Here is a 27320-nt window from a genome sequence, read left to right on the forward strand (position 1 = left end):
AAAACAGGAAATCAGTAGAGAAAATCAATGAAACAAAAGCTGGGTTTTTTTTGAAAAGATGAAAATTGATAAGCCTTAGCCACATTTACCAGGAAAAAAAGAAGACACAAATTACTAATATCAGAAATGAAAGTAGAGACCTCACTACATATCCTATAGACATTAAAAGGATAATAAGGGAATACTATGAACAACTCTATGCCCACAAAATCAATAACCTAGATGAAACAGACCAGTTCCTTAAAAGATGCAATTTGCCAAAATTCACACAAGATGATACAATTTGAATTGCATATATCTGTTAAGGAAATTGAATTAATAATTAATAACCTTCCAAAACAGCATGGGGCCCAGATGAGTTCATTAGTGAATTCTACCAAACCTTAAAAAAAAATTTATACCAGTTCTCTACAATCCCTTCCAGAAGATAGAAACAGAGGGGATATTTCCAAACTCATTCTAAGAGACCAGCATTACCCTAATACCAAAACCAGACAAAGACATTATAAGAAAATGACAGACCAATATCTCCCATGAACATGGATACAAAAATCCTCGGTGATCAAGCTCTATTACAAAGCTGTAATCATCAAGACGGTATAGTAGTGGCACAAAAACAGACACATAGATCAATGGAACAGAATAGAAAAGTCAGGGCATCTTGGTGGCTCAGTCAGTTGAGTGTCTGCCTTCCACTCAGGTCATGATTCCAGGGTCCTGGGATCAAGCCCCACGTTGGGCTCCTTGTTCAGCGGGGAGCCTGTTTCTCTCTCTGCCTCTGCCTGCCACTCCGCCTGCTTGTGCTCTCTCTCTCTCTCTGTCAAAAAAAAAAAAAAAAAGAATAGAATAGAAAATTCAGAAATGGACCTTCAACTCTGTGGGCAACTAATCTTTGACAAAGCAGGAAAGAATATCCAATGGAAAAAAGACAGTCTCTTCAACAAATAGTGCTGGGAAAATTGGACAACCACATGCAGAAGAATGAAACTGGGCCATTTCCTTACACCATACACAAAAATAGACTCAAAATGGATGAAAGACCTAAATGTGAGACAGGAATCCATCAAAATCCTAGAGAACACAGGCAGCAAGCTCGGCCACAGCAACTTCTTGCTAGACACGTCTCCAAAGGCAAGGGAAACAAAGACAAAAATGAACTATTGGGACTTCATCAACATAAAAAGCTTTTGCACAGGAAAGGAAACAGTTGACAAAACCAAAAGATACCTGACAGAATGGGAGAAGATATTTGCAAAAGACATATCAAATAAAGGGTTAGTATCCAAAAATATAAAGAACTTATCAAACTCAACACCCAAAGAACAAATAATCCAATCAAGAAGTGGGCAGAAGACATGAACAGACATTTCTCCAAAGAAGACATCCAAATGGCCAACAGACACTGAAAAAATGCTCAACATTACTCAGCATCAGGGAAATACAAATCAAACCACAATGCGGCACCCCCTCACACCAGTCAGAATGGCTAAAATTAACAAGTCAGGAAACGACAGATGTTAGTGAGGATGCGGAGAAAGGGAAACCCTCCTGCACTGTTGGTGGGAATGCAAGCTGGTGCAGCCACTCTGGAAAACACTATAGAGATTCCTCAAAAAGTTGAAAATAGAGCCACCCTACGACCCCCAAAGGTACAAATGTAGTGATCCAAAGGGGCACCTGCATCCCAATGTTTATAGCAGCAACATCCACAATAGCCAAACAATGGAAAGAGCCCAGATGTCCATTGACAGATGAATGGATAAAGAAGATATGGTATATATACACAATGGAATATTATGCAGTCATCAAAAATTTGAAATCTTGGGATTTGCAATGACATGGATGGAACTAGAGGGTATTATGCTAAGTGAAATAAGTCAAAGAAAGACAATTATTATATGATCTCACTGATATGTGGAATTTAAGAAACAAAACAAAGAATCATAGGGGAAAAGAGGAAAAAATAAAACAAGATGAAACCAGAGAAGGAGACAAACCATAAGAGACTCTTAATCATAGGAAACAAACTGAGGGTTGCTGGAGGGGAGGAGGTGGAAGGATGGGGTAACTGGGTGATGGACATTAAAGAGAGCATGTATGTAATGAGCACTGGGTATTATATAAGACTGATGAAACAGCCCTGTACCTCCAAAACCAATAATACATTATATGTTAATTAATTGAATTTAAATTTATAAAGTTTTAAAAAATCCTCAGTGAAATGATAGCAAATTGAATCCAACAATGTATAAAAATAATTATGCACCAGGACCAAGTGGAATTTATTCTAGGTGTGCAAGGCTGATTCAACATTACAAGATCAATTAATATAATCCTAACACATCAATAGGCTAAAGGAGAAAAATTACTTTATAGGATGAATAGATGCAGAGAAAGCATGTGACAAATTTCAACATTCTTTTATGATAAAAAAAAAAACTTTCAGAAAAGTAGGAACAACGGGGAATGTCCTCAACTGGATAAATAACACAAAAAACCTAAAGCTAACATCATAATTAGTGGTGAGAAACTTGAAGATTTTGTGTGAAGATCAGGAATAAAAGTAGGATGTCCCTCCTCATCACTCATTTCCACCATGGTACTGGAAATCCTAGCTAATGAAATAAAATAGGAGAAGGAAATAAAGATATGTAGATTGGGAAAGAAGAAATAAAACTCTTTGTTCACAGAAGATATTATCTACATAGAAATTACAAAATAGGGGCACCTGGGTGGCTCAGTTGGTTAAATGTCAGACTCTTGATTTCGGCTCAGGTCATGATCTCAGGGTCCTGGGATGGAGTCCTGCATCGGGCTCCTTGCTCGGTGGGGTGTCTGCTTCTCCCTCTGCCTACCACAGCCCCTGCTTGTGCTTGCTCTCTCTCTCTCTAACAAATAAATAAATAAATAAATTTTAAAAAGTTAAAAAAATAAATAAAAATAAGTCCATCTAAAAGGGAAAAAAAACAATTAACTAAAACAAACAAACAAACAGAACAGATAAAGTACAAATCTTTAGCCTTAACAAAGTGACCCCGTACTTTTGAAACCTTCCTTTCTCAATTTTCCATCACAAACTTTTGCTCTAGCCAAAGCAGCCTGCAGCCTATTCAAGGTTCCCCAAATAATTCTGTCCTTTCCCACTATTACCCCAGCTCACAACGTCTTCTGTCCCTCTCTCAAGCACTGAGTCCTATACGTTCCTAATTTGTCCTCTCTAGAAGTGATATCTCCAGCCTCTGAACTCCCCTGTATTTGTGCCAGTCATCTGGCTCTTAGCATTGGTTACCCTGTGGTATTAGATAGAGTATGTGGTTTTTATATATGTATATTCCCTCTCTAGTATGCATATTCTTTTAGAACAAGGACATTGCCTTATGATTTGTGGCATCTCCCTCAGACCTGCTTGTATTTAATTTAAGAATTAAAGCATCAAAACCTGCATTAAAATTTCACAATGATAACTGACCACAAAACTTGCACACTGGGAGATGCATCTCCCTCAGTGTCACAGTGTCACTGGTGAAAGTCATTCCAAAGCAGCATTCAGAGTCACCTTCTGATCTTCAAGGAGCAGGACTCCTGGGAATTGTTATTCCTGCCTTGGTGATGAAGGTCTCAGGCCCCTCAGTGTTAGGGAGTGACTTTAGTCTAGAAAACCTTACATGGCTATTACCAGAAAGGCTAGCCCTCTCTACACTCGGCTTTGGGAAGAGTGAAAATGAACCCATTTCCAAAATAATGATTGGAGAGCCTTTTCCTGGACAGGAAGCTTTTAGCTCTGTTATCTCTCTTATTTTCTCAGAGCACTAGTGCAATGATTCTCAACTGGGGGTAATGGAGAATGTCCAAATTTGATGGTGGTGGTGGGAGAGGGTATCATGAAAGCTTCTCAGTTGGCCCCATGTCCCCCTCCCCACTTAGCCCCAACCGCACCCACACTGATTGAGAACCACCAGGCTAATAGTTAGACATTTAGTACAAGGGTACATCTGCCCTCCTAACTATTTATATTCTGCCAGAGAAATCAGATTCTTTTTAGTGTACCCTAATTATACAAACATTTCAGGTAAAAAATACCCTTACCCCAAATTATCTGAGTCATGATCTCAGTTTGATCATTTTGTTACAACAGTTCCAACCTTAAAGTATTCAACCTTAGAGTATTCAACAACTCCGCCTTGTTCTGTAGAGAAGTCTGTGTGTCCATAAAAATACACGTTTCTTTGTCCTTGCAAGTATGAATAATTATATGGGAATTTGGTAGCATGTGTACCATATGTATTGTTCATGCGGGTACATGCATGCATAACATACTAATTAAATTGTTCTAAAAACACAAATATTTTGCAGGGCTACAAAAACACACACTAAATATCTAAATCTGCAAACTGCTGATAAACAGCACCTTTTTCTAACAAAAGAGAGCAGTTTAATAACAGTGTTAGAAAGCTGGCAATATGTTTGTTAAAATCTTTAATTAGGGACAGGCTTCCCAGAGGCCTCTGAAGGCAAAAGGTGTAAATGGAGAAACTGTCCCAGCCTGCATGCTCCGTGGTGGCTCTGTTCCGAGCACAGATGGGCTGGTGAGGAAACTGTGAATGGACAAATGATAACAGACTATTCTGTAATTCCAACATCAGCTCATTAGCAATCTGTCAGAGATTTAATATGTATACTGGTGAAAATGCAGAAATCACATGATCAGTACACGATCGTGCACGTATCTAACTGAAAGGCCATTGTAAATTGATTGGCATAATGGTTATTAATAAAATGATAATGTCATGGGAAGTACATTGGATGCTTTGCGCTCTTGTTAGAAAATGATGATTTTTTGTGTGCTCTTAGGCCATCCGAGAAAGCTGAGGTAACAGTGGTTTTATGATGTTTCTCATTAATAAATAAACAGCTAGGCCAGCATGGTGTGATATGTGAGGGACATGACGCAATACAGGTTTCCAAAGAATGAACAGTGACATTTCTCAGATCTGAAAAAGACTCTGTCAACAACTTTAAATTCCCTTAGATCACAAACCTGGTTTCCAAATGATGTTAAACTTGCTAGTTAGTGGTTCAAATAGGTGCCATTGAAAATATATTTTAAAAAGGAAAAGAAAATTTATTTATTTAGGTTGTATATACACAACAGGCTAAATTTGATGGAAAATCAATGTTTGGTCTTTGAAGGAAGAAAGAGAATAAACATTTATAGAACACCTGTTACATGTCAAGTACTTTACATTTGTGATCTTAATTTAATTTTCACAACAACCTGATGAGATATTTTCCCCATTTTACAGGCATAGAAGTAACTAAAACACAAATATTATGTGTTTGAGCCCCAGAGAGATTATGCAACTTCATAAAGATAGTATGGCTGGTAAGTGGAGATGATTCTATTTGAACTCAGTTAAATATGGTTCCAAAGCTCATTTTTTTCCACTGCATTATACTGCCTCTCACATTGTCTGTCATGCACCCCAGGGAGTAGCCTTTTAGAATCGTTATTACTTCCTATGGACAGGCAAAAGGGCCCCAGAGATTCAGCTGGGCTCAGCTTAGGTGAAGCTATTTAATGTAAATGGCACAAATGGACACTGACTTATTTAAAGTTATACTTTTAAATTTCTTTTGGGAGGATATTTGTGCTTCAATATTGGGACGTGATTGTACACAACATAAGGAGTAAAACTAATGATTTATAAAATCTAGCCAAAAAACTCTCTAAGAGGGCATATACTATATGATACTAGTTGTATAAAGCTCAAAAACAGGTCAAACCAATTAAAACTGTTAGAAATCAGGATGGTGGCTGTCTTTGGGGAGAATACTGGCTGTAAGCTGACACCAAGGGATGTCTGGGGTTGGGGTATTTTCTGTTTCTTGATGTGGATGCTAATTTATACCAGCATGTTGAGTTAGTAAGCTCGTGATTTCAATAATTTCTTTTATGAATATCCTACTTTAATAACGTTTACTGCCCAAATGGAAGACAACCTTTTTCCCTTACAATGGTTGAAATTGGATGCCTACCTGTTTGATTTCCATATTTTGTGAACTTGGGCAAAATTGTTCTTTACATGAAGCTTATGGTTGGAAATCTTCTTTTTCTGGATGGAGTTGGGAGGTTGTAAGTAGGGGAATGTGTGCCTGCCTTTGTTCCCATGAAAGAGAGTATGTATACTTTCTTAAGCGCACTTGTATCTCGAAAATGGAGATATACCTATATTCTTTCTTACTGTCATGTCTCAAACTTTTGGAAAACTCAGAAACAGAATGCCGTCAAATGTGGATTTTATACAAATGGAACTTGGGGCTGGAGCTGTCTTGTTTGGTCATTCTTTCTTGGCAGCCATCTCCCTATGCAAATGGCTGTGGCAGGCACCCTCTCCTCTCAGGAACCAAAATGTTAAATCCACTCTTACCATGTGTCTTTGCCCCCATTCCTCCTCAACTTTTCTCACTTCCAGGCTCCGTGGAAGAGCCAGGGGATTGTTTGGAGAGGATATATGCATCCCGCAGACACCAGACAGGCCAATTCTAAGGGCTCTTGGACAGACTTACCCCGTTCATCCATGCCTCAAATGTCCTTCCTGCCTTGGGCCATATACCTGTCTTCATGACCCAACATTTTTATCAACAAGATAACTACAAATAAGATAGATTATTGAAATGTTGCACGGCATAGCCTCTGCCATGAAGAGTTCGCTTTTAGAACTTTATTCTAAGAAAATCATCGACGAAAGATATGTATTTGCAAAGATGTTTATTTCCTAAAATGTAGTTTGAGAATTAAAAACATCGATATCACGTGCAGTGCTTGATAAAATGCGTATTCCTGAGTCTTATGCCTTTCCTATTGACATAGAATCTCTAGATGTGGGGCTCAGCTATCCGTATATTTAAAATACCTCAGATGATTCTTTGTCACATTAAAGTTTGATATACAGGGATGTAGTTTCAATATAACTTAAAAGGGGAAGAAAAGAAAGGGATCTAAGAATATTTTTGTTGCCAAATATATGTGTAGTTGATGCCAAAGTATCAGCAGTGCTTATCTCTGGATGATATCCTTATTTTTCATTGCTTTCCTCTATATTTTCTGATTTCTTTTGCAATGTATCACTTTTATACTCTAATAACTCAGTAAAGCTATTTAAAAAAAAAAGTATTTGAGATTTGACTTCCTGAACAGGGACCCCAAGTGTACTATCCCAGTGAACTTCATAATTGGATAATTCAGAAGATAGCACTGGCTGTCTGATCCCCTTAAAGTGTGAAATATTTAGACGACATCTCTCTGTTGCTCCATAGATCAGTCAGTATTGCCACTGGAGTAGAACCTTCCAAACACAGTGGTGGCTTTATGGCTAATGTTTTATTATATCACAGGGATTTTTGTTCATTAGAACTGGTGCTTTTTGTGGAGGATAAGAATGGTGAAGAAGGCTGAGAAATGCATTCTCTCATTTTGGGAAGTGAATCTGGTGCTTGAAGAAAGACTGTCTGACTCTTGTATACAGAAGATTCGCAATAACAGAAAAGAGTACTAAAGAAAGCAGTTTCATCCTGCTTTTTAGGCTCTCACTCAGCCTCTTGCGCCTACAAGTGTCCTTTTCCCCTCCTCCCCCTCCTTCTCCTTCTCCTCCTTCTCCTCCTCCTCCTCCTTCTTCTTCTTCTTCTTCTTCAGCTTGTTCTAATACTGAAAGAGAGGCAAAAATGAGATCCACCAAAAGTCTGGTATTTTGCCACTCAGACTACAATCTTGAGAATGCATTTTTCTTAATCCAATTCTGTTTTAAATGTTGTCAGGATGTACCATAATTGGTTGTGGTAAATGACACTGGAACCACATTGCTACTCACTCTGGAAATGATATGAGCTCAGCATGCTGCTGATCAAATGCACTTCTGCATTAAAACTATTAGAAGCAGAATGCCTCGATGGGATTCTTTCCTCCTAATAGTTTTCCAGGGTTGATGCTGAAAGGATTCTGTCAATCAAGTCTGAAAATCAGCTTAGCACCCTGACTTGGGTTAATAAAATGTAGCTGCCAGGCTCTCAGCTCAGAGGCCACTGTTCCTTGGTTCCGACATTATCAAGCCACAGTAAGAATGCCTCATTATGATCGATACTCACTGATAACACACTTTTTTTAATGCAAAGAATACCTCCAAAAAGACTCTTTGCCTTACACACAGCCTACTAAAAGAGAGACCCATATCAAAGATAGAGGGCTAAGAGGAAGTAGGACAGGCAAATGTATTTTCACAAGTACCCTGGAGACAGACTTGGGGCAGATTCTGACTTTCTTGGGTGGCTTGGAGTCAAGATAATGCACCAAGAATCAATACAGAAATAGAGATATGGCCCAGGATAGATTGTTGTGAAGGGGGCTCTGAAAGCATTGTCACCAATAATGGAAAGACAAGAATTCCAAAAGAAAAAAATTATTTTAGTAAGGAAAACAAGATGTCACAATGCGGAAAGCCTGTGACAACTGATATGCCAGTTAAGAGCGAAAAAAGCTTCTTGAATCACTAAGGAAATGCCTGGCTGTGGAGTCCCCACATCACTGAGTCTCAGTTCTTCCCAGACTAAGACTTAGGATTCTGGTTCTCTTCCAATAGAAATTCATTCTTCAGGTTTCCTGGACAGAGGCACCCACACTAAAACAACCCATGTTAGAAGGACATTAGGGAGGTCAAAGTGCTGGAGAAAACCTTGCTGGATTTCAAACGAGTTCTACTTTCTAGAAGGTTTCTGCTGGCTGCCCCTGAGGATGAAGATGGAATAAACAAAGCCTGGGGTGAGGTGCAGCTATTTCCAGCCTGGAATTCTCAGCGTGGTGGAATATCAGGAAGGTGTGCAACAAAGTAGGAAACTGAGGAAGGAACATTACTAATTATACTTCAATATTGTTTACGTGAGGGTCTCTATTTAGAGGCAACTGGGATGATTTCACAGGAAGGGAGAAGAAAACAGTTTTTTTATGGGTGGTAAAGCTATTGTTAGTAAAGTTTTAATGAGGCACTCTGGGCATGGTCTTCTCAGCACAACCAAAATGGCTCTGGAGGCTGTGGGGTCACATGACATTAATATGAGGGAATGCTTGACTTCATTCTGTTTGCTTCACGTTCCTCTCCAAACATTAATTGCCTGAGTTTCCCTGTTCAAGTGAAAAGAATAAGCATATGCAAATTTTTCACTTAATTGTTGTGTTACATTGGCCTGTATTTCTTCCAGATGCATTTCTGTTCGGGTTGTATATTCTAGCTCATGTCCCCCCCAGGTACAGGTGAGGAGCAGAGCTCCTGCACTCCCTGTAGGCTGAATTATGACTGGTGTATATTGAGGACTTGTGCTGTACCTTGTACTAAGCTCTTTATAAACCTTATCTTCACCTGATCCCCACACAACCCTGTCAAGTTAGTAATGTTCATTTTATTCCCAATTTACAGGAAATTGAGTAAGAGGAAGGTTGAGTAACTTACTCAAAATCATCCAGCTGGTAAGTGGATTCTAACCTGGCCTGTCTACAAAGCACTGTTCTTCCACTGCAATGCTCTATACCGTCTGGGATGATGATGATCCATGTTTGAGCCCCTCCTGATATGAATTCTCAGTGTCCTATATTTGGTAGGAAAGAGTGCTCTGTTTCTATCCCTGGAACAAGTCCTGGTTTACTCTTGGAGCCAGACCTGCTTTGAGAAATTGTTGCCACTGGAGAGGAGATAACCTGCTAAGGAAAGAGCTGTAGCTTTAAGGTTAGAGTGATCGGGCTTTCAATCTTGGCTTTTACTCTTGCTAGCTGTGTCACCTAGGCCAGGTAACTTAACCTCCCTGAACTTCAACTACCCAGCATTCTACTTTACATAGAAAAAGCCAAAACATTATTAGTGGTATAAAACCTGTAGATTATATTCAGGTTCTGTGCTTCTGGAAGGCGACATCTCTAGGGGGTAGGAAGTGAGAATACAAAGAGGATAAAGGATCTAAAGAAGAAAGAGAGGAGTGAAACAGAGACTTGAGCATTGCTTCTTCTCATTTCAGGTTTTTATGACTTTTAAAAATACTCCTTTCACATTAATAGGAAGTGAGTCTCAGGGTAGGAGTGACATCCTCAGTTGGAAACTAGCATTGGTGGCTGTGGACAGAGATGATCATCTATAAATCTTACAACAGCCCAGTGTGAGTAGCCCAACAATACAGTTGGAAACTAAGAAAAGTTGAGTAACTTGCCCAATATCACACAGCTATTGAGTAGGACTGAAAACCTAGGATCGTCTAGCACCAAATGCTGTCCTCTTCCCACAACACTCTTCTGGACCCATGCAACACTGTGTTCCAGGTGTGTTGCAGATAACGTAGGCCCACTTCCCTCCTGCCTTCCCCAGCTTCCTGGCTGCTGGGCCCACTGAGCTCTCTACCCGCTCTAGTGCATAGAGCACATGGGTCCAGAAGCAGGACTCTCTGCAAAGTAATGCAGAAAATTTGATACTGGAAAAAGGTCACTAAAGGTAAATCCACTTAAAATGGGTTTCCCAAATTTCACTGTAGTCAAAAAAAAAAAAAAAAAAAGGACTAGGACCTTATCTTAAAAATGAAACTGAAACTAAAACAAAATGAAATTAAAATGACCTGCTCTCTTGGTTTCCTTTTCCTGAGCTCTGCCCACATATGGGGACACTTTACTTCGGTGGGCTCAAGTGGGGAAAGCACCACGCTTTTGCCTCCATGCCTGACACAGTGGACATTGAATAAATGCTGGAATCCTGTTATTCAGCTAGGCCTACAGGTCCTTGACTGGGGATGGCCACACTCCTTGGACACCAGATCTTGACCACGGACCAGGGGTCAGTGTACTTCTGTACTTCCCTGTCTCCACTTCCTCCAGTTCATCGATTTTTGGTTCAGCCTTTCCCCTGATATTATTCATGTCACAGCTGAGAGTTCTGGTGAATCTAATAAGAAATCTTCCTTGAACACCTTGTAACAAAAGCCTAAGATCCTAGAACAATTTCAAACTAAAAATCCCTTTCATTCAGGGGTACCTGGGTGGTTCAGTAGGTTAAGCGTCTGCGTTCAGCTCAGGTCATGATCTCAGGGTCCTGGGATCAAGCCCCATGTTGTTGGGCTCCCTGCTCAGCGGGGAGCCTGCTTCTCCCTCTGCCCCCCACCGTGTACTCTATCTCAAATAAATAAATAAAAATCTTTTTTAAAAATCCCTTTCATTTCACAAATACATATTGCTGATTTTGGCTCTAGGCCTCCGAGGGTCCAACCTAGGCTAGATGCTGGTGATAATGTGGTGAAAAGCCAGGTCTAGCCCTGCCCCTTCTGTTACCTTTCAACTCCCACCTGCCTCATTCCTGACAGCCATCATCCCTACCCAAGGTGTACCCTCTCCAGTCTTATCCTCGGCCATCTTTAGCCAGACTAGTTTTCCCTGCCACCCCAGTTGCCTTTCCAGGTGCTCTGTCCTACATACACGCAGGTGAGGCATGTGTCTTCTCCCCTCCACTGACTTAGCAGTGGGATAACATTGTCTTAGAATTCTGCTGCTGCTTCCCAAACTTCTTTCTAAAGTCCTCAAGTGAGACGTACTATTTCGTATTCATTCATATATTAATTCACTCACCAATCAATTATATACTGTACCCTGCCTATAAACCACATAGCATAGGGTTCGAGCATGGACTCTGGACTGAGAGTGAATTTAAATCCTGGCTCTGCCACTTACTAGCTGGGGGACCTTGGGCAAGTTGCTTTTGTTCTCTGTGCATCAGTTTACTCATGTATAAAATATGGGATGGTAGTATTACCTACTCCATGGGGTTATTGTAAGGGCCAAGTGAGTTAAGTCATGTTAAGTGCTTAGAACAGCACTTTACACAAAGACATCCTTAGTGAACATTAGCTAATGTGGCTATTGAGTGCCAGTGCTAGGCTAGGAGCTAGGATGCAGTGGTGAACGGTTCAGAGACAGTCACAGAAGCAAATACAAGAAAGAAGGAGGAGGTTTGTAGCAGGCTTACTGCCAGGTGCTGGAGTACATATTCGGAGGAAACTGCAGACTCACCTGGAGGGCTTGCTAAACACAGATTCCTTACTGGATTAGTTTCCTGTGACTGCTGTAACAAATTATTACAAATTTAGTGGCTTAAAACAATACAAGTTTATTATCTTATAGTTGTGGACGTCAGAATTCCAAAATGGGTCTCATTGGGTAAAAATCAAGGTTTCAGCAGGCATGAGTTCCTTTCTGTAGGATCTTGAGGTGATTCTGTTTGCTTGCCTTTTCCAGCTTCTAAAAGTTGCCCATATTCCTTGGTTAGTATCCCCCTTTCATCTTCAAAGCCAATAATGGTTGGTCAAGTCATTTTTATGATACCACCTCTCTGGTTCTGACTTTTTTGTCTCCTCATTTAAGTACCCTTGTGATTGCATTGGGCCTACCTGGATAAACCAGGATAATCTGTGTTAAAGTCACTGACTAGTAATCTTAATTCCATCTGTAACCGTAATTCTCCGTTGCCTTGTAAGATAAGCTATTAACAGTTTTCAGGGATTAAGGCATGGATAGCTTTAGGTAGGGCCAATATTCTGCCTACCACACTTACTTTCAGAGTTTTTAATTTAGTCGGTCTGTGGTGGGACCCAATAATTTGTATTTGTAACAAGTTCTCAGATGATGCTGATGCTACTAATTCAGGAGCATACTTTGAGAACCACTGGTGTAGAGACTTTGGTCATTCACATCTTCATCCATTCAGTAAGCTTTTCAGATCTCTGTGTATGAGCCCAACACTGAACCAGCTGCTGGGAATAGTGCCTGCCAATTAAAAAAAAAAAGCCCATAATCTAGCAAACGGGGCAAACAACTCAATTTGATGTGATCCATAGTCTAATAGAGCTAAGTGTGAAGTGCTAAGCATTCCCAGAGAAAAGAGCAACTAACAGGGGCAAGGGTGGACTTTATTGAGGAGGTGACATTTGAACTGTCCATTAAAGAATAAAGAGATTTCCAGGAAGTTAAGGAGGGGAAGAATATGGCAGCTATTGGGAATAGGGAATGAGGAATAGTTCTATGTAGTTGGAGTGGATAGTGCATTGCAGTGGGAGAAGAATCAAAGTTGATAGAAAAATACCATGCTGTATTAAGGAATATAGTGGACCTAAGTTACCTGCTCAGCCCACTCTGTCTTCTTTGAGGACACTCTGCTCTATAAATCCTACTGAAGATGTGAACCTCAGGCTGGCCTCTTTTGTCCACATGACCTTACTTGACCCATGAGCTAAGCCAATCAGATTTCCTCTCTCAGTAACTTATTCTAAGAGATATGAAGGTTAGGTAGACTTGGATTGAGAAAGCCTGTGGGGGGCCATGTGTTTGGTGAGCATGTGAGGGGTGGTGAGGAGATAGGATAGGGAGGAGTCTGCAGCAGAATGAACGGGGCAAAGTCACAGCATGAAGCAGAGATGAGACACACAAGACAGCAAGAGCAGAGCAAGCAGACATGGGACACTATCCCAAGCAGCTCCCCTGATGCCTGGCTGAACTTCTTCCTTCATGAAAGCCCGCCCCTCCCTCCCTCCCTTCCTTCTCTCCTTCCTTTCTTTAGGATTCCTTCTTCTTTTTTAAAAAATACTTTATTTTATTAGAGCAGTTTTAGGTCTATAGCAAAACTGAGAGGAAGGGGCAGAGATTTCCTGTATAGTCCCTGTCCCCGCACAAGGAAGCCCCTCCCATTATCATTATCTCCCAACACTGCTCACCACATGGTACATTTTTTACCAAGGGTGAACGTACATTGACACATCATCATCACCCAAAGTCTATCCCTGTTTCTTTATAATACATTTCTTTTTATTTTTTATTTATTTTTTAAAGATTTTATTAATTTGACAGAGAGACAGAGACGGCACAAGCAGGGGGAGTGGCAGGGAAATGCCCCGATGCGGGGCTTGATCCCAAGATGGGGCTCTATCACAGGACCTCGGGATCACAACCTGAGCCGAAGGCGTACAGTCAACAAACCGAGCCACCCAGGCGCCTCTACATTTCTTTTTCTTAAATGACATCGACTACTTTTTTTTTTTTCAGATGATGATCACCATCTAATGCAAAGTTCAGATTTTATCTTGGCAAAAATGAGCCAGTGACAATGTATGAGGCAATGGAGTAACACAGTGTGTTTCAGAAAGATCTCTAGCTGCAAAAAGGGGTCGGGGGAGCTGGTAAAAGGCTCCAGCATTGGGTGGGCAATTGAGGATGAAAGCCTGAACTCAGGGAGCAGCAGAGAGAGGGGGGTGAGTCTGAAGGGATACTTGGGAGGTAGAGTTGATAGGATTTAATATTCTAAGTTGTAGGGAGTCCAGGGCAGAAAGAGTTAAGGACAGGAAAGAAAGAAGGGAGGGAGGGAGGAAGGAAAGAAGGAAGGAAGGAAAGGAAAAGTAAGACAACAGAAACATGGGGAACGCTAATACTGACTGGCCAGAGGAGGAACATAAGCCAGCCAAGGAATCTGAGAAGGAATGGTGGGAAGGGTAAAAAGAGAGCCAGAGAAAGTGAATCATAGAAGGTAAGGGAGGAGAGTTTTAAGCAAGAGGGAATGACCATATGGATCAAATTGTACGTTGGGGTTAAATAAGATGAAAGCTGAAGGTAGTTCACAATATTTGATATTTGAGGCATTGTTGTCTTTAAAGAGAGCAGTTGCATAAAAATGGAGTAGTGGTAATAAGATGAGGTCACTGGGCACCTGGGTGGCTCAGGTCATGATCCTGGAGTCCTGGGATGGGGCTCCCTGCTCAGTGGGGAGTCTTCTTCTCCCCCTGCCCCTCACCCTGCTCATGCTCTCACTCTCTCACTCTCTCTCTCTCTCAAATAAATAAAAAATAAAATGAGGTCATTTGGGTGAGGAGTGACCGTTTGGTAAGAAAGTAGGTAAAGCAAGAGACAGCTATCTTCTCTTGAAGTTTGGATGTGAAGAAAAAGAGACATCTGGGCAGAAGCTTAAGGATGAAGAGAGATAAAGTACACTGATTGCAAAACTGACCTAATGCTTCATTCGTTCCTGACTCCACACCCTTTGCTCTGTGACTTTGCAGCTCCTTCCATCAAGAAGTAGGATCTATTTCCTTGCTCCTGGGCTGGCTTCGTGACTTGCTTTTGCCAATAAAATGAAGTGGAAGTGATAGTGTGTCAGTTCAAAAGACCTTGTGTACTTCTCTCTCTCTCTCTCAAAATCCTGCCTGGCTACCATGAGGACAACCCTGTGCTAACTTGCTGGATAAGTGATCAGTGGCCCATCCACCCACTTCACCATAATTAGTAACCCACTAATTGCCAGGCACGTGAGTGAGATCATCCTTGACCACCCCGCCCCAGCCAACCCGCCAGCTGACTGCATAGCTCACGAGGATGTGCAGTCAGGATTTCAGGCCCAGCCAAAGTCAGGGGACCGTGGCCCAGCGCAACACAACTGCCCAGATGACTCACTAACCTGTGAGTAATAAAAATGCATATTGCTTCAAGCCATTGTTTTGGGGCACTTTGTTACACGTCAACAGCTAATTGATTCAAGAGATTATTGGGAGGTTTTCATTATCTTGCTTTGGCATGGGGGAGATTTGAACGTATCTGCCCATTGTGGGGGGAAAAGACAGGTTTAAGTTTCAAGAAAGGGAATAAGTGACAGGAGGAGGGGACGTGACCAAAAGCTCAGGTGGAAGCCTAGCCCAGGAAAAGGCAGAGGCTGCCTTTGTTTTTGAGGTAAGAGAAGGAAGTGGGGATGGAGGACGGTGTCCTGGACTGAAATTCACCGCGTCACTTGGGCTTCGGCTAGGTGTGAGCCAGGTGGTAGCATCTCTGGACATGCTCACATTTAACATCCAACCAAAAATTAACGTCCCAAACGCGTGCGTTTCCACATCTGTCAAAGCTAAGAGGGGTGTCTGAGACAGATTTCCTTTTGTTTTCACTGGCGTGTCAAATGCTGCAGTGACAGCAAAGGAATAATCTTCAGTTTGTGTATAATGAGGTCTGAAATTTCCGTCTCCACACATTGATCATGAATCTTATTTCACTAGATAAACTGACAGCAGAGTCTCAGGTACTTAAACAAAATTTTGAAAAAAAAATCAACACAACCACCCACATCTATGATTTTTTTCCTGCTGTCATTTTTATGGTTGAGTTATTTTGTCTATATGCACTCATTTCCAGTTTTGCCTGGATTTCTCAACAGCCAAATCATTCCTAACCCTAGACATATACTCCTCTATCCTGGAAAATGATTTAGTAGAAAGACAGCTGGCTGGGGAGACAGAAAAACTGAATTCTCATCTTGACTCTGCTGTTAACCAGCAAACTTATTCAAGCTAAGTCACTGAACCTCAGTTTCCTTATCTGAAAAACATATTCCTCCAACAAAAATTTATTGAGTACTTACCAGGTACTAGACACTGTTGTGAGTACTTAGGATACATTAGTGAAGAAAGCAGAGACCCCAGCCCTCAGGAGCTTACATTTCTGGAGGAGTCAGGCAATGAGAAACAAATGCAGTAAACAGGATAATTATATCATTTGATAGATGGTGAAAAGTGTTGTGGAAAAAGTTAAAAATGAAGTGGAGGTGGGGGCTGGAAGGAACTAAAGGAGTTACCATGAGGTTATCTGGGGGAAGAATGTTCCAGGCAAAGTCCCTGAGTATTTCCTGTCTTTGTTGTCTTCCACACTCCATTTCTCCTTGCTGACCTCAGAGGAGGTTTATAATACATATAACCTTAAGGCCAGTCTTCCATACTACTCCCTACATTTCTTTGAATAGCCAACAAATGACCATCTATTCACTTTGAACTAGTCCCATTGGCATTAGGTACGAGAGCCTCTCACCTTGCATTTACTTTCAGGGATCTCTTGTGGTATTTTCCTGCCATCCAAAAGGCTAGATCTGTATGTATTATGCCAAACATCATGTGGGCGTTTCCTCCCGGCTCTGCACAGGACAGTGGAAGCCAGCAAATGGATCTTTATTATTTTTTTTATGTTTTTTAAATTAATGCAGCAGTCAGGGTCCAGTTAGAAACCACAATAGTCATGACAAACAAAGGAGATTTTTTTTTTAATATTTTATTTATTTGAGAGAGAGAAACAGAGAGATAGTGACAGATAGTGAGAGAGAGCACAAGCAGAGAGGAGCGGGAGAAGCAGGCTCCCAGCTGAGCCGGGAACCCGAAGCAGGGCCCTATCCCAGAAGCCTGGGAGCATGAGCCGAAGGTAGTAGATGCTTAACCGACTGAGCCACCCCGCCTCACAAATGGATCTTTAAAAAAGACATGGCTCTTGATAAAGTATCTACCATTTCCAAATGCCTTTTATGTGCTAAGTAGCTTTACATTCTTTATTTCCCCTAATCCTCACCTCTTCCTTCTCTCTCTGAGGTTAGCATTTTCCCACTCTACTGATAACGAAATAGTGGCTCAGAGAATTTTGAAAACTTACTATGGTCACACAGATAGTAAGTCTCATGGTCAGAATTTGCTTCCCAAGCACAGTTTCCATCAGCTATACTGCACAGCTTGCTTTCTTCCTAAGTGTCCTTTAATCCAGCTGGGAAACCAGATGTAGCTATAGGAGACAATGAGAGGATGGTTTTAAGGCCTGTAGCATGGTGGTGAAAAGCTTGGCTCTGCAGTCAGACAGCCTGAGGTCAAACTCCAATTCTGCCATGTTAGAACTGTGTCATCTTGGGCTAGTTACTTAACTTTTCTGAGCCTCCCTTTCCTCATTTGTAAATATGCGTAATATGAGTCCCTGTCTCATAAAGTTGTGGCGGGGGACTCAATGACATAATTCACATAAAGTGCTTAGCATAGTATCTCTTACATAACTCTAACATAGGTTAACAATTATTCTCATATATTATTGATGGATCTTTTTAAAAGCACATGTATATATTAAAATATCTCTAGAAGGCTCAGGAACTGGAGACTTACTATTCACTTGTACTATTTGTACAAGGTATACATTTAAATGTTGGGCCAATAATATTACTTATTCAAGAAAACAACCAGACAACTAGACAGTTTTAAAGAAATATCATTATTATTATCATTGTAAGGAATTTGGAGTAATAATAATCAGTGCATAGTTTATTTGGATAGACAGGTTTGGAAGAGGTTTCTAGGAGGAGATGATTGAGCAGGGCCTTGAAGCAGGTATAGCATTTTGATGACAGAATAATGAACTGAAAGGCATTTTACATGAAAGTTTCTTGCAAAGCAGGAAAGAGTAGCCAGCGAATGCAGTTCTGTTCAGTGATAATTGTTTGGTGCTATGGTAACAACTAATACAGGTTATGGTGTTTTTCAAATACCTGTAATAGAGCAGAGAGGGTGTAAGTGAAAAATTGCCTAAACACTCCACTCAAACACAAAAATTGAGAAAGATTGCTGGTTGAGGCTGATTCCATGAGCCCTGCTGCCAGAATTATTCCGGTTCATCAATCCAAATTGAGCTGCAGGCCCCTTTGACATCCCCCTCTCTCTGCCTGCAGGTCAGCTGTCTCCAATCCTGAGGTCATCACTCATCAAGAGGGGATAATCCCAAGGACAGCAGGACCTGCTTCGTCACTTGGATTTAGGAGTGAGAAGCCCATCAGGCAACTAAACAGTAACAATGACCCACCATTAAACACACTGAGAGAAGAGCATGATGAGGAGATTGTACGAGAAGAATCCTGGAGCTCTTGCTGACAACGCCTATGGAGACACTGACCACTGTGAGCTCTGCCCATTGAACTGCAGTAAAAAATCTCCCCCTTCCCAGAGATGCTCAGATGTGGGCACAATATCAGTTTAGACAGTGGTCTATGTGTGGACTTATAGTGGAAAGAATTTGGACTGTGGGGTAAAAAGACCTGTGTCTGAACTGTTATTCTGCCACTTCTGTGTTGTATATTTTGGCAACATTTAAAAAAAAAACCTCAGCCTCAGTTTTCTTGTCTGCAAAATGGATCTCATACCTACACAAGGGGCTTTTAAGAGGACCAAATGTAACAGTGTTTGAAAAGCACAAGCTAGGTACTTCTGTTTATGGAAGAAGAACAAGATGTGGGGTCCAGAAAGGAACCGGTACATGCACAAAAAAAACTTTTCTCAAAATTCTTTTTTGTCCTAGGCATTCCACCTCAGAATGTATGCTTTTTTCTTTAGTTTAGATACCAGGGGAAGAAGAGACAGAGAGAAATGGGAAAAGGCAGGAAGTCAGATTCTGGCTCTTACACAAGAAAATTCACTCTACATAATTTTCAGACAACGTTGCTGTCCTTCCTCAAACACTGGGGCCACAGGCATCATGCCAAAGAAGTCAGCAGCCTGGAAGATATTTTAAACTGATTCTGGGACTGAACGACAGGCCATTTGTTCCATATGCCACTGACACGTTAATCTACGCAAGGCTACTAGGCACCTGGGGACATCCATGCTAAAATGCCATTTAGGCAGGGCACGCTGAGTCCAGCGGCAGAAGTTCACCACCGCAAAGCGTGAGAGCAGCTGAAAAGATAGAAGTGGCAAGGAGGAGTGAGAAGGAGTGCGGTGTCTAAGCCTTGGAAGATTTTCTGAATTGCAGACACTTCATTATGCTTCTGCAAGAGCTTACAGATTCAACGAAACATCAAAACCGGGTATTTACAGGCTGGACAAATGAGTATCTGCTCCTTTTGGAACCCATTATACCACGTGGCCACCCTTCTCTCCACTGGCAAATACTGGGTGATGCTCTAGTCCACTGGAATGACCTCCTTTATCCCTCCTGATTCGTCATAAAAAGCAAGTGGCTGCTGAGAGACTATAGTAGATGCCCCAGTGTCAGACTTTCCGGGATCCAATTTGGTGGGAGCACTCTGGGCCTTTGGTCTCCCTCTTTCCTTTGCCCAGCCCTGTTTCTTGGTTTCTCTGAGCAGTAATGAGCTTCTGCACCCCGGCATGAGGACAGCCTCACAGCTAGCACATGAAAAAGGCTGAGCTCATGTGGGGCAACTACTCTATTTCATGGGCAGATCACACATCTGTTTTTTCCCTTCTTCTGCAATGCAACTACACTAATGATTTTTTTTTTTAAGTAGAAATAAGGCAGTAGTACTATGGCTTTCTGAGAAAAAAGTCACACTGCAGGACAACTGCAACAGACATCATAAAAGGAGCTGGAATGAAATGCCCACCCATTCTTGTCACTGGAGCAAATGGTTTCCAAGAGCAAAAGAGTCATTCTAACTTAGGGGATCTTAATAAACAAATAGAATCACTGCCCTAATTATTTTCTTCCAGGCAAATTAAACTTTTAAAAATCAGCTCTTCCTGCTAATGTTAGCTATTTTGCATAATCAGAAGAATCTGAAAGGTTATAAAAATAAGATTAGGCCATCCAAGAACGTGGGAGTTCCCCAGAGTTCTCTATGGTGAGTAGTTCAGAGTTGTCATTGTTGAGGCTGGGCTCTAGAATCAGCCCATGATTCAGGTCCAGAGCTCTGTCCCTTACTCCCTAATGACCACTGGCAACTTATTCAACACGCCCCACAAAGTCTCTGTTCCTTTGTCTGTAAACTTGCACAGAATAACCCCACCTTCCAGGGCTGTTACGAGAATTCAAAGAGAAGATCTGTGTGTGGCGAGGAGCATGCTTTCTGTCATGTGGTCAGGGGATCTCTGTTAAAATTATAGACCTGATCTTGGGAATCATGTGTCACTTATGTTTTTCAATGTAGAGACATTATTTCTATGAGTTCTTAGCAAAGACCAAATAGATGTTTTAATCACAAACTAATAGGCACTTTCTGAGCCTTTACCACTAGACCCACTGGGCTGTGTTTTGCATTATAAAAGATTTATAAGAAGTGGAAGAGTTTTTTGCTTAGGAGTAATTTAAAGTCAGCCCTGAAGAACTGCAACACCAATCTTATCCAAAACCCAATGTTTGGCAACTCCATCTTAAATGAGATCCATCTGAAAACCCATCTTAAATGAGATCCTAAACACCATACTGCAGTAGCCCTTACCTGGTCTCCTTGCACCCATCCTTGACCCCCTACAGCCAATTCACAGAGCACTAGTATCTTTTCAAAATTTGCTGATGGCTCCCTATTTTACACAGAATGAAATCCAAAGTCTTCACTTAAGTGCCCTTCATGGTCTAGGCTCCAGTTACCTTCCAGAGCACATCTCTTATTACTCTCTCCTTTGTTCACTCCCTTTCAGCTATACCAGCCTCCTCAAATGCACCAGGTGTGCTCCTGCCTCAGAACCTCTGGACTTGCTAATGTCTTTCTCTGGAATGTTTTCCCCCATGTATCCATATGGCTTGCTCTTCTACTTTATTTAAGTTTCTGTTCAAATGTCACATTATCAGAGAAAGCTTCCCTGACCACTCTTTTTAAAATAATCACCCCACCCTGCTATTCTTTATCCCCTATTGTGCTTTATTTTTCTTCACAGAGCCTTCAAGACTTAATAGAGGAAGGCTAATGTGGAGGTGTCTGGCTGGCTCAGTCGGTGGAACACGCAACTCTTGACCTTGGGGTGGTGAGTTAAGGCTCCATGTTGGGCATAGAGCTTCCTTTAAAAAGGGGAGGAGGGAAGGTTAATGTAATGAACTCCAATCCCCACTGCTACAACTGGTGCCAAGACTGTAATCGATATTTATCATCTTTATCTTCTACTTATTCTAGATTTCCCTCACCCTTTACCAACATTTCAGCTGTTCTAGGTTGCTTTCTAGGTGGGGTGACTTAGATCTATATCCCCAAGGGGTCTGAGTTGCTTTAGCCCTTTTGGACTGAGGTGGCTGCAGTTCCATTTACAGTTATCAGATATGGAGTTATCACCAAAAGATGGTTCACTAAATCCCTGAATCCTAGATAATATTATTTTCTGCCCTACTACCTCCATTGAGTAGTAGGAATCCTATTTCTCATAGTAATCGAGTCAATTGTCCTTAATAAAATTTCACAAGTGGATCATTGAGAATGATAGTGAAAAGAGCCAATCTGATTTCTACACATTGACCCATATATTTGAGCTATAGAGAATGAGCATTGTTGGTTCTGTATATACTGCAAGATGGAGGACACAGTCCAATGCTATAGGGTATTATGCTCAAGCTAGCACCTTAAATGCAGCTTTAATAGGCCATTCCATTATTCTACTAGCTGGCTATTTCTGGATGATCAAGTACATTGCAAGACCAATCAGTCTCATATCGTGTGCCCATGGTCACACTCTCTTTTACTATCAAATGGGTCCCTTAGTCTGAGGCAATCTTGTGTGGGCTCTCATACCAGCAAAGAAGGCATTCTATAAGTCCTCAGATAGTAGTATTGGCAACAGCAATGTGGTTAAGGGAGGCGAAGCCATAACCAAAGGAGGTGCCAATTCGAGTAATGGAATTGGGTCTGATGTAATCAGCTTGCCACCAAGTAATTGACTAGTCTCCTTGAGGATGGAGCTTTATCTGTGCCAGTATGTGCTGCTGGCAGGATAGATATTCAGCCATGGCAGGAACTATATTAGTCTTGGTGAAAGAGAGTTGATACTGTTGTGTCCACACTTCATCTCTATCCCTGTCGTTATGGCCATGTCATTGATGAACCCATTGCACAGTACTGGAGTGTGCATGGAGAGAGGTTCACTGACATTCAGAAGACAGATCATTCTTTTTACTTGGTTGTTGATGTTGTCGATGTTCTATTGATTGACTACAAAGGATGCTCATGGATATTAACATGAGAATCAATAATCCTCACTCGTTACCACTTTCCTCCTAAGTCCATCCATATGCCTCTTCCCCCAAACATCCTTAGAGAGAAAGCTATAAAAATGGACATTATCCATCTGGTCATCACTGTGGGCCATTTAGAATGTGTCTCATAATTGTCTACACAAGGGCAGAAGAGAGCATCTCTGCCTACCAGTTTCCATCCTTATTAGTCAATGTTTTCTCCAAAAGATGTTAATCCCTCTGAATGCATATGTGTGAGTGCTAAGCAGATTCCTGCAGATATCCAGTCAGGTTATCAGAGAAGCTCAGGCTAGAGAGTATAATAAATTTATGATCCACCTGAGACAAGACCCCTGTCTGGTTATTCCTGAGCACAGCTGGTTGTTGCAGCAAAAGTTGGAATAGAAGGTGGGCTGAGAGGATATGAGATGAAGTCTAAGAAGTGTTTGGTATACCCTTAAAGCCTGGGGAGAAAGGCATGATTGGAAGAACATGTTAAATTACGTATTTTAGATAATTAGATAATAGGATATTTTAAAAATATATGCTAATTGTACGGTGCTGCCAACAAAGGCAAAAGTTGTTAGCAGGGGAAGACATCAATGTGAGCTTGATTTGGCAGGAAAGGAGCTAGAGCCTTGAGGCATGGCTGATGGTGAAGCTGAGGATTCTGGGTAGAGTCTGTCTACATGTTAAGAAAGATGAATTGAGAATTCTCTGGAGAGGAGAGGGTGTCAAAAACAGGAAAGAGATACCCAGACTGCTGGGAACATAAGGATTATCATGATTCAGATAGATTTCCTGTCCTACTGCCTCCTACAAGACAGACAGTTACCTTTGTTGTGATGTAGTATTGCACATGGTTAAATAAACATGCTTTGGAGAGACCAAGCTGCTTTGAATCCTAGCTCTACTGCTTTGGCAAGTTCCTTAACCTCTTAATCTGTGCTTTCTTCATCTGTTAAATGGAGGTTGTAACAGTACCTACTTCACAGATTTGTAATGAGGATTAAACTAATTAATTTATATAAAATACTTAAAATGGACCTGGCTCTTAATAAGCCCCAATAAATATTAGCTATCGTTGTTATTATTACGGAAAGTGCAAATAATGGCTTTAACAGCCTAAGGAAACCTAACTAGAACAAAATTAGAAGAATAGGAAGCATTGAGCAGTTAAGAGAAAACAGAAAAACCGTATTTCCGTGCAAAAAGTTCAGAACAAGTATTCATGTGTTCTGCAAAAAGTGCCCTGAGATGTCTGAAGCATCTCAGAGATACTCAGCATAAGTTCCATTTAGCCTCAGAGCGAAGAAAACCAATGAAACAATAGTGGCCATGTTGACATTATCAGAAAAGCAGTGGCAAAAAACCCTGTTGGTCGGCTCATCTCCTTTTAGAATCTATAGCACATATGGGTTGCTTGGGCCTTTTCTCATTTCTCCAGTGTACGGCTGGATTAACCAGGCAAATGCAATCTGCCTCCACATCAGAGGAAGAATATTTCCATGCAGAAAGGGCTACAGCTGTCACTGACGACCCCCATGCATCCCGAGAATAGTATGGTTTGCAGCAGCCAAGTTTTTTGGGGGAAAAGGACTCTTCTTCCTACCTGAGCTGCCTACCAGGTTCCCTTTATACTGATTGTGCTATGTATGAATAGAACAATGTGTTGAAGATTCCAGGCACTGAATAGGGTTGAGAGAATATCAGAGCATTTTGAGTTGGTTTGACAAGATATCCAAAATATCACGAAGAGTTTCCTTTTTGGTCTTCTGCCTTCAAGGTGCACTCTCTCCAATGCTGAGGTTCTTTGTGAGTCTGCGTTGGCAATTAGCGTGAAGACATAAATGACCTTTGGCAATCATTAGCTCCTTAATCATCATCTCCCTTCCCTTTATTCTCCAACAGATCCTGACCCACTTCATTTTTGTCTTGTAAAAGCCTTCCATTATATTCTAAGTTCACAAAGGGCCTTTGTAAAATTTTTTTCTTTTATTATGAAAGTAATACTTGCTTATTAGAAAAAAATCAGATTAGAATGGTACAAAGTGAAAGTAAAAGTTTCCCTCTCCACTTTACCAAGAACCACCCTCAAGTTCACCGCTCCCTAGAAGATCACCATTGACAATAGCAAATGGTTCATGCTTCAAAGGAGCTTGTACCCCGCCACACACCCTCACAGATCCGTGCTTTTGTGCAATTTCCTATTTTTATTGAACAATATCAAGACTATCTTTTCATGTGTCCACATAGATTTACCTTGTTATTTTTAAAGAGTGCAGGATATTTGATAGTGTGGTTTTTACCATAACCAATCTCCTATTAATGGATACTTAAGACGCTTTCGGTTTTTCTCTATTACAAACCATGCCAGTATGAACACCCTTTTTTTTTTTTTTTTAAGATTTTATTTATTCGACAGAGATAGAGACAGCCAGCGAGAGAGGGAACAGAAGCAGGAGGAGTGGGAGAGGAAGAAGCAGGCTCATAGCAGAGGAGCCTGATGTGGGGCTCGATCCCAGAACGCCGGGATCACGCCCTGAGCGGAAGGCAGACGCTCAACCGCTGTGCCACCCAGGCGCCCCCGAACACCCTTATACATACATCATTGTGTAATTGTGAAAGTGCATCTTTAGGACAAATTCCCAGAAGACAATTTTGCTGAATCTGATGGTTGTGTACACTTAACATTTTGACAGATATTGTTAAATTTCTCTCTAAAAAGTGGAACCAATTTACACTCCCATTAGCAGTATATGAGAGTGTCTGTTATCCCACTCCCTCCCCGGGGCCCTGAGTCTCCGGAGGAAGTGGTATGGGCTTTCAAAGCAGGCAGACCTGTTTCTGAATCTGGCTCTGCCATTCATGAGCTGTGCAACCTCTTTTAAGTCACTCAGCCCCTTGGGGCCTCAGTTTTATCACCTATAAAATGGAAAAAAAGAATGTCTTCTGGGTAGGTTTGCTGTGATAATTAAGTGAAATGACACAGGTGAAGAACCTAGTACAGTGCCTGCCAGGCAGTAGCCACTCAGTGTGAGCCATTTCCCTTAGCTGCAGTTCTGCAACATGCCATTCTTGTTTACACCTGCTTCCCATTGCTGTTTCTCCTCCTCCCAGAGTGCCCTTTTTATTCTCATGGTGAAATTTCTCACAGTACAGTAACAAGTAACAAAAAAAAAAAAACTTTGTAAAATAACTGGCAGCTTATATTCATTCTCAACCTATGTAAACCCAAGTAGTAGCAATTCAATTATTGGGTGATGCTTATAGCTACATTATATACATTCCCTGTATAAACTCACAGTTTCTTCTGATTTCCAAGAGCTCCTGGCCTAACCATTGAAGACTGGGGGATTCTGGCTTGGCTGATTCACTACCCAGCAACTCAGCCCCACTTTGGCTATTGTTTTTTTTTTTTTTTAAGATTTAATTTATTTATTTGACAGAGATAGAGACAGCCAGCGAGAGAGGGAACACAAGCAAGGGGAGTGGGAGAGGAAGAAGCAGGCTTATAGCGGAGGAGCCTGATGTGGGGCTCGATCCCATAACGCTGGGATCACGCCCTGAGCCAAAGGCAGATGCTTAACCGCTGTGCCACCCAGGCGCCCCATATTGTTTTTATTATTAAGACCTGGGTAAAAAAAGATATGGGAGAACTAAAGAGAAGACCACCCCAATTAGCTCCTTTAACTTTATCAGAAAAGGTTGTACCCAGTGAAGAGGAAAGGAAAGCGGACCTATTCAAAGATACTTCCTTCCCCACGTGACGTTCAATTCTTCATGGATCTTCCTAAGTTTCTGGGAAGAAATTCAGCTCATAAAGTTTGAATGGCTTCATGTCCCAGAGAATGAGATGCGATGCTTTCTACAGAAAGGCCACTTTAAACCTGCCCGGTTAAAAAGATCTGTATGAACTTTGACTGCAAAGAGATTTTAGTTTTAGCATGAAAAGCCAATATCAGATCATTTGAATTTATTTTCCACTTCAGTTTACCCATCTGCTCCAGGAAATCTGATTTAAATACATTTTATCAGAAGCCTTCCACAGGCACCAAGTTACCTAGCAACTCCAAGTTTCCTTTAGTGAGTTGTTTCCAATATAAAGAGTGTTCACAACTTGGGGAGGATGTGTTTTTAGCCTTCAAAGTTTACAAAGCAAGAATTAAATATTGAAACTGCCATTCTCACTCTGCATGAATGTAGAATCTATTTAAATTACATAGAGTCTTGGGGGCTGTATTTCTAAAGAGAAATTCTTAATTAACCTACATGACCGTAAACTTGAATGAAATAGTTCTGTTTAATTTGCACTAACCAATCCAAGTGCAGCATTGCTCAGCTTTAATTTAGGATCTTTAACAAAATCTAGTTTGGTGCTTTGCATTTTGTGCCTGCTTTGGTACGTCAAAAAGATTTAGTTTTTCTGGACCTTGGCAAATAGATCCCTCAGCTCCATTATGAGGATATAGGCTCAGAGCTCTAGGTCTGATGGTGGGTCGAACACATGCAGAAATATTACTCTTCTCCAAGT

The 27320-nt window shown here is 41.2% G+C and overlaps 1 long non-coding RNA gene across 1 annotated transcript in view; it reads left to right on the top strand.

The window, feature by feature from the left end:
- Positions 1-5286: 5286 nt before the first annotated feature.
- LOC113254423 (uncharacterized) overlaps positions 5287-27320 on the top strand; it is a 46873-nt gene continuing 24839 nt past the window's right edge. The window contains exons 1-2 of the long non-coding RNA XR_003315789.3: positions 5287-9514; positions 18567-21591. This is a non-coding gene — a long non-coding RNA (uncharacterized LOC113254423). The remainder of the gene's footprint in view (positions 9515-18566; positions 21592-27320) is intronic.

Source organism: Ursus arctos, unplaced genomic scaffold (assembly GCF_023065955.2).
Source record: "Ursus arctos isolate Adak ecotype North America unplaced genomic scaffold, UrsArc2.0 scaffold_12, whole genome shotgun sequence".
Taxonomy (NCBI): domain Eukaryota; kingdom Metazoa; phylum Chordata; class Mammalia; order Carnivora; family Ursidae; genus Ursus; species Ursus arctos.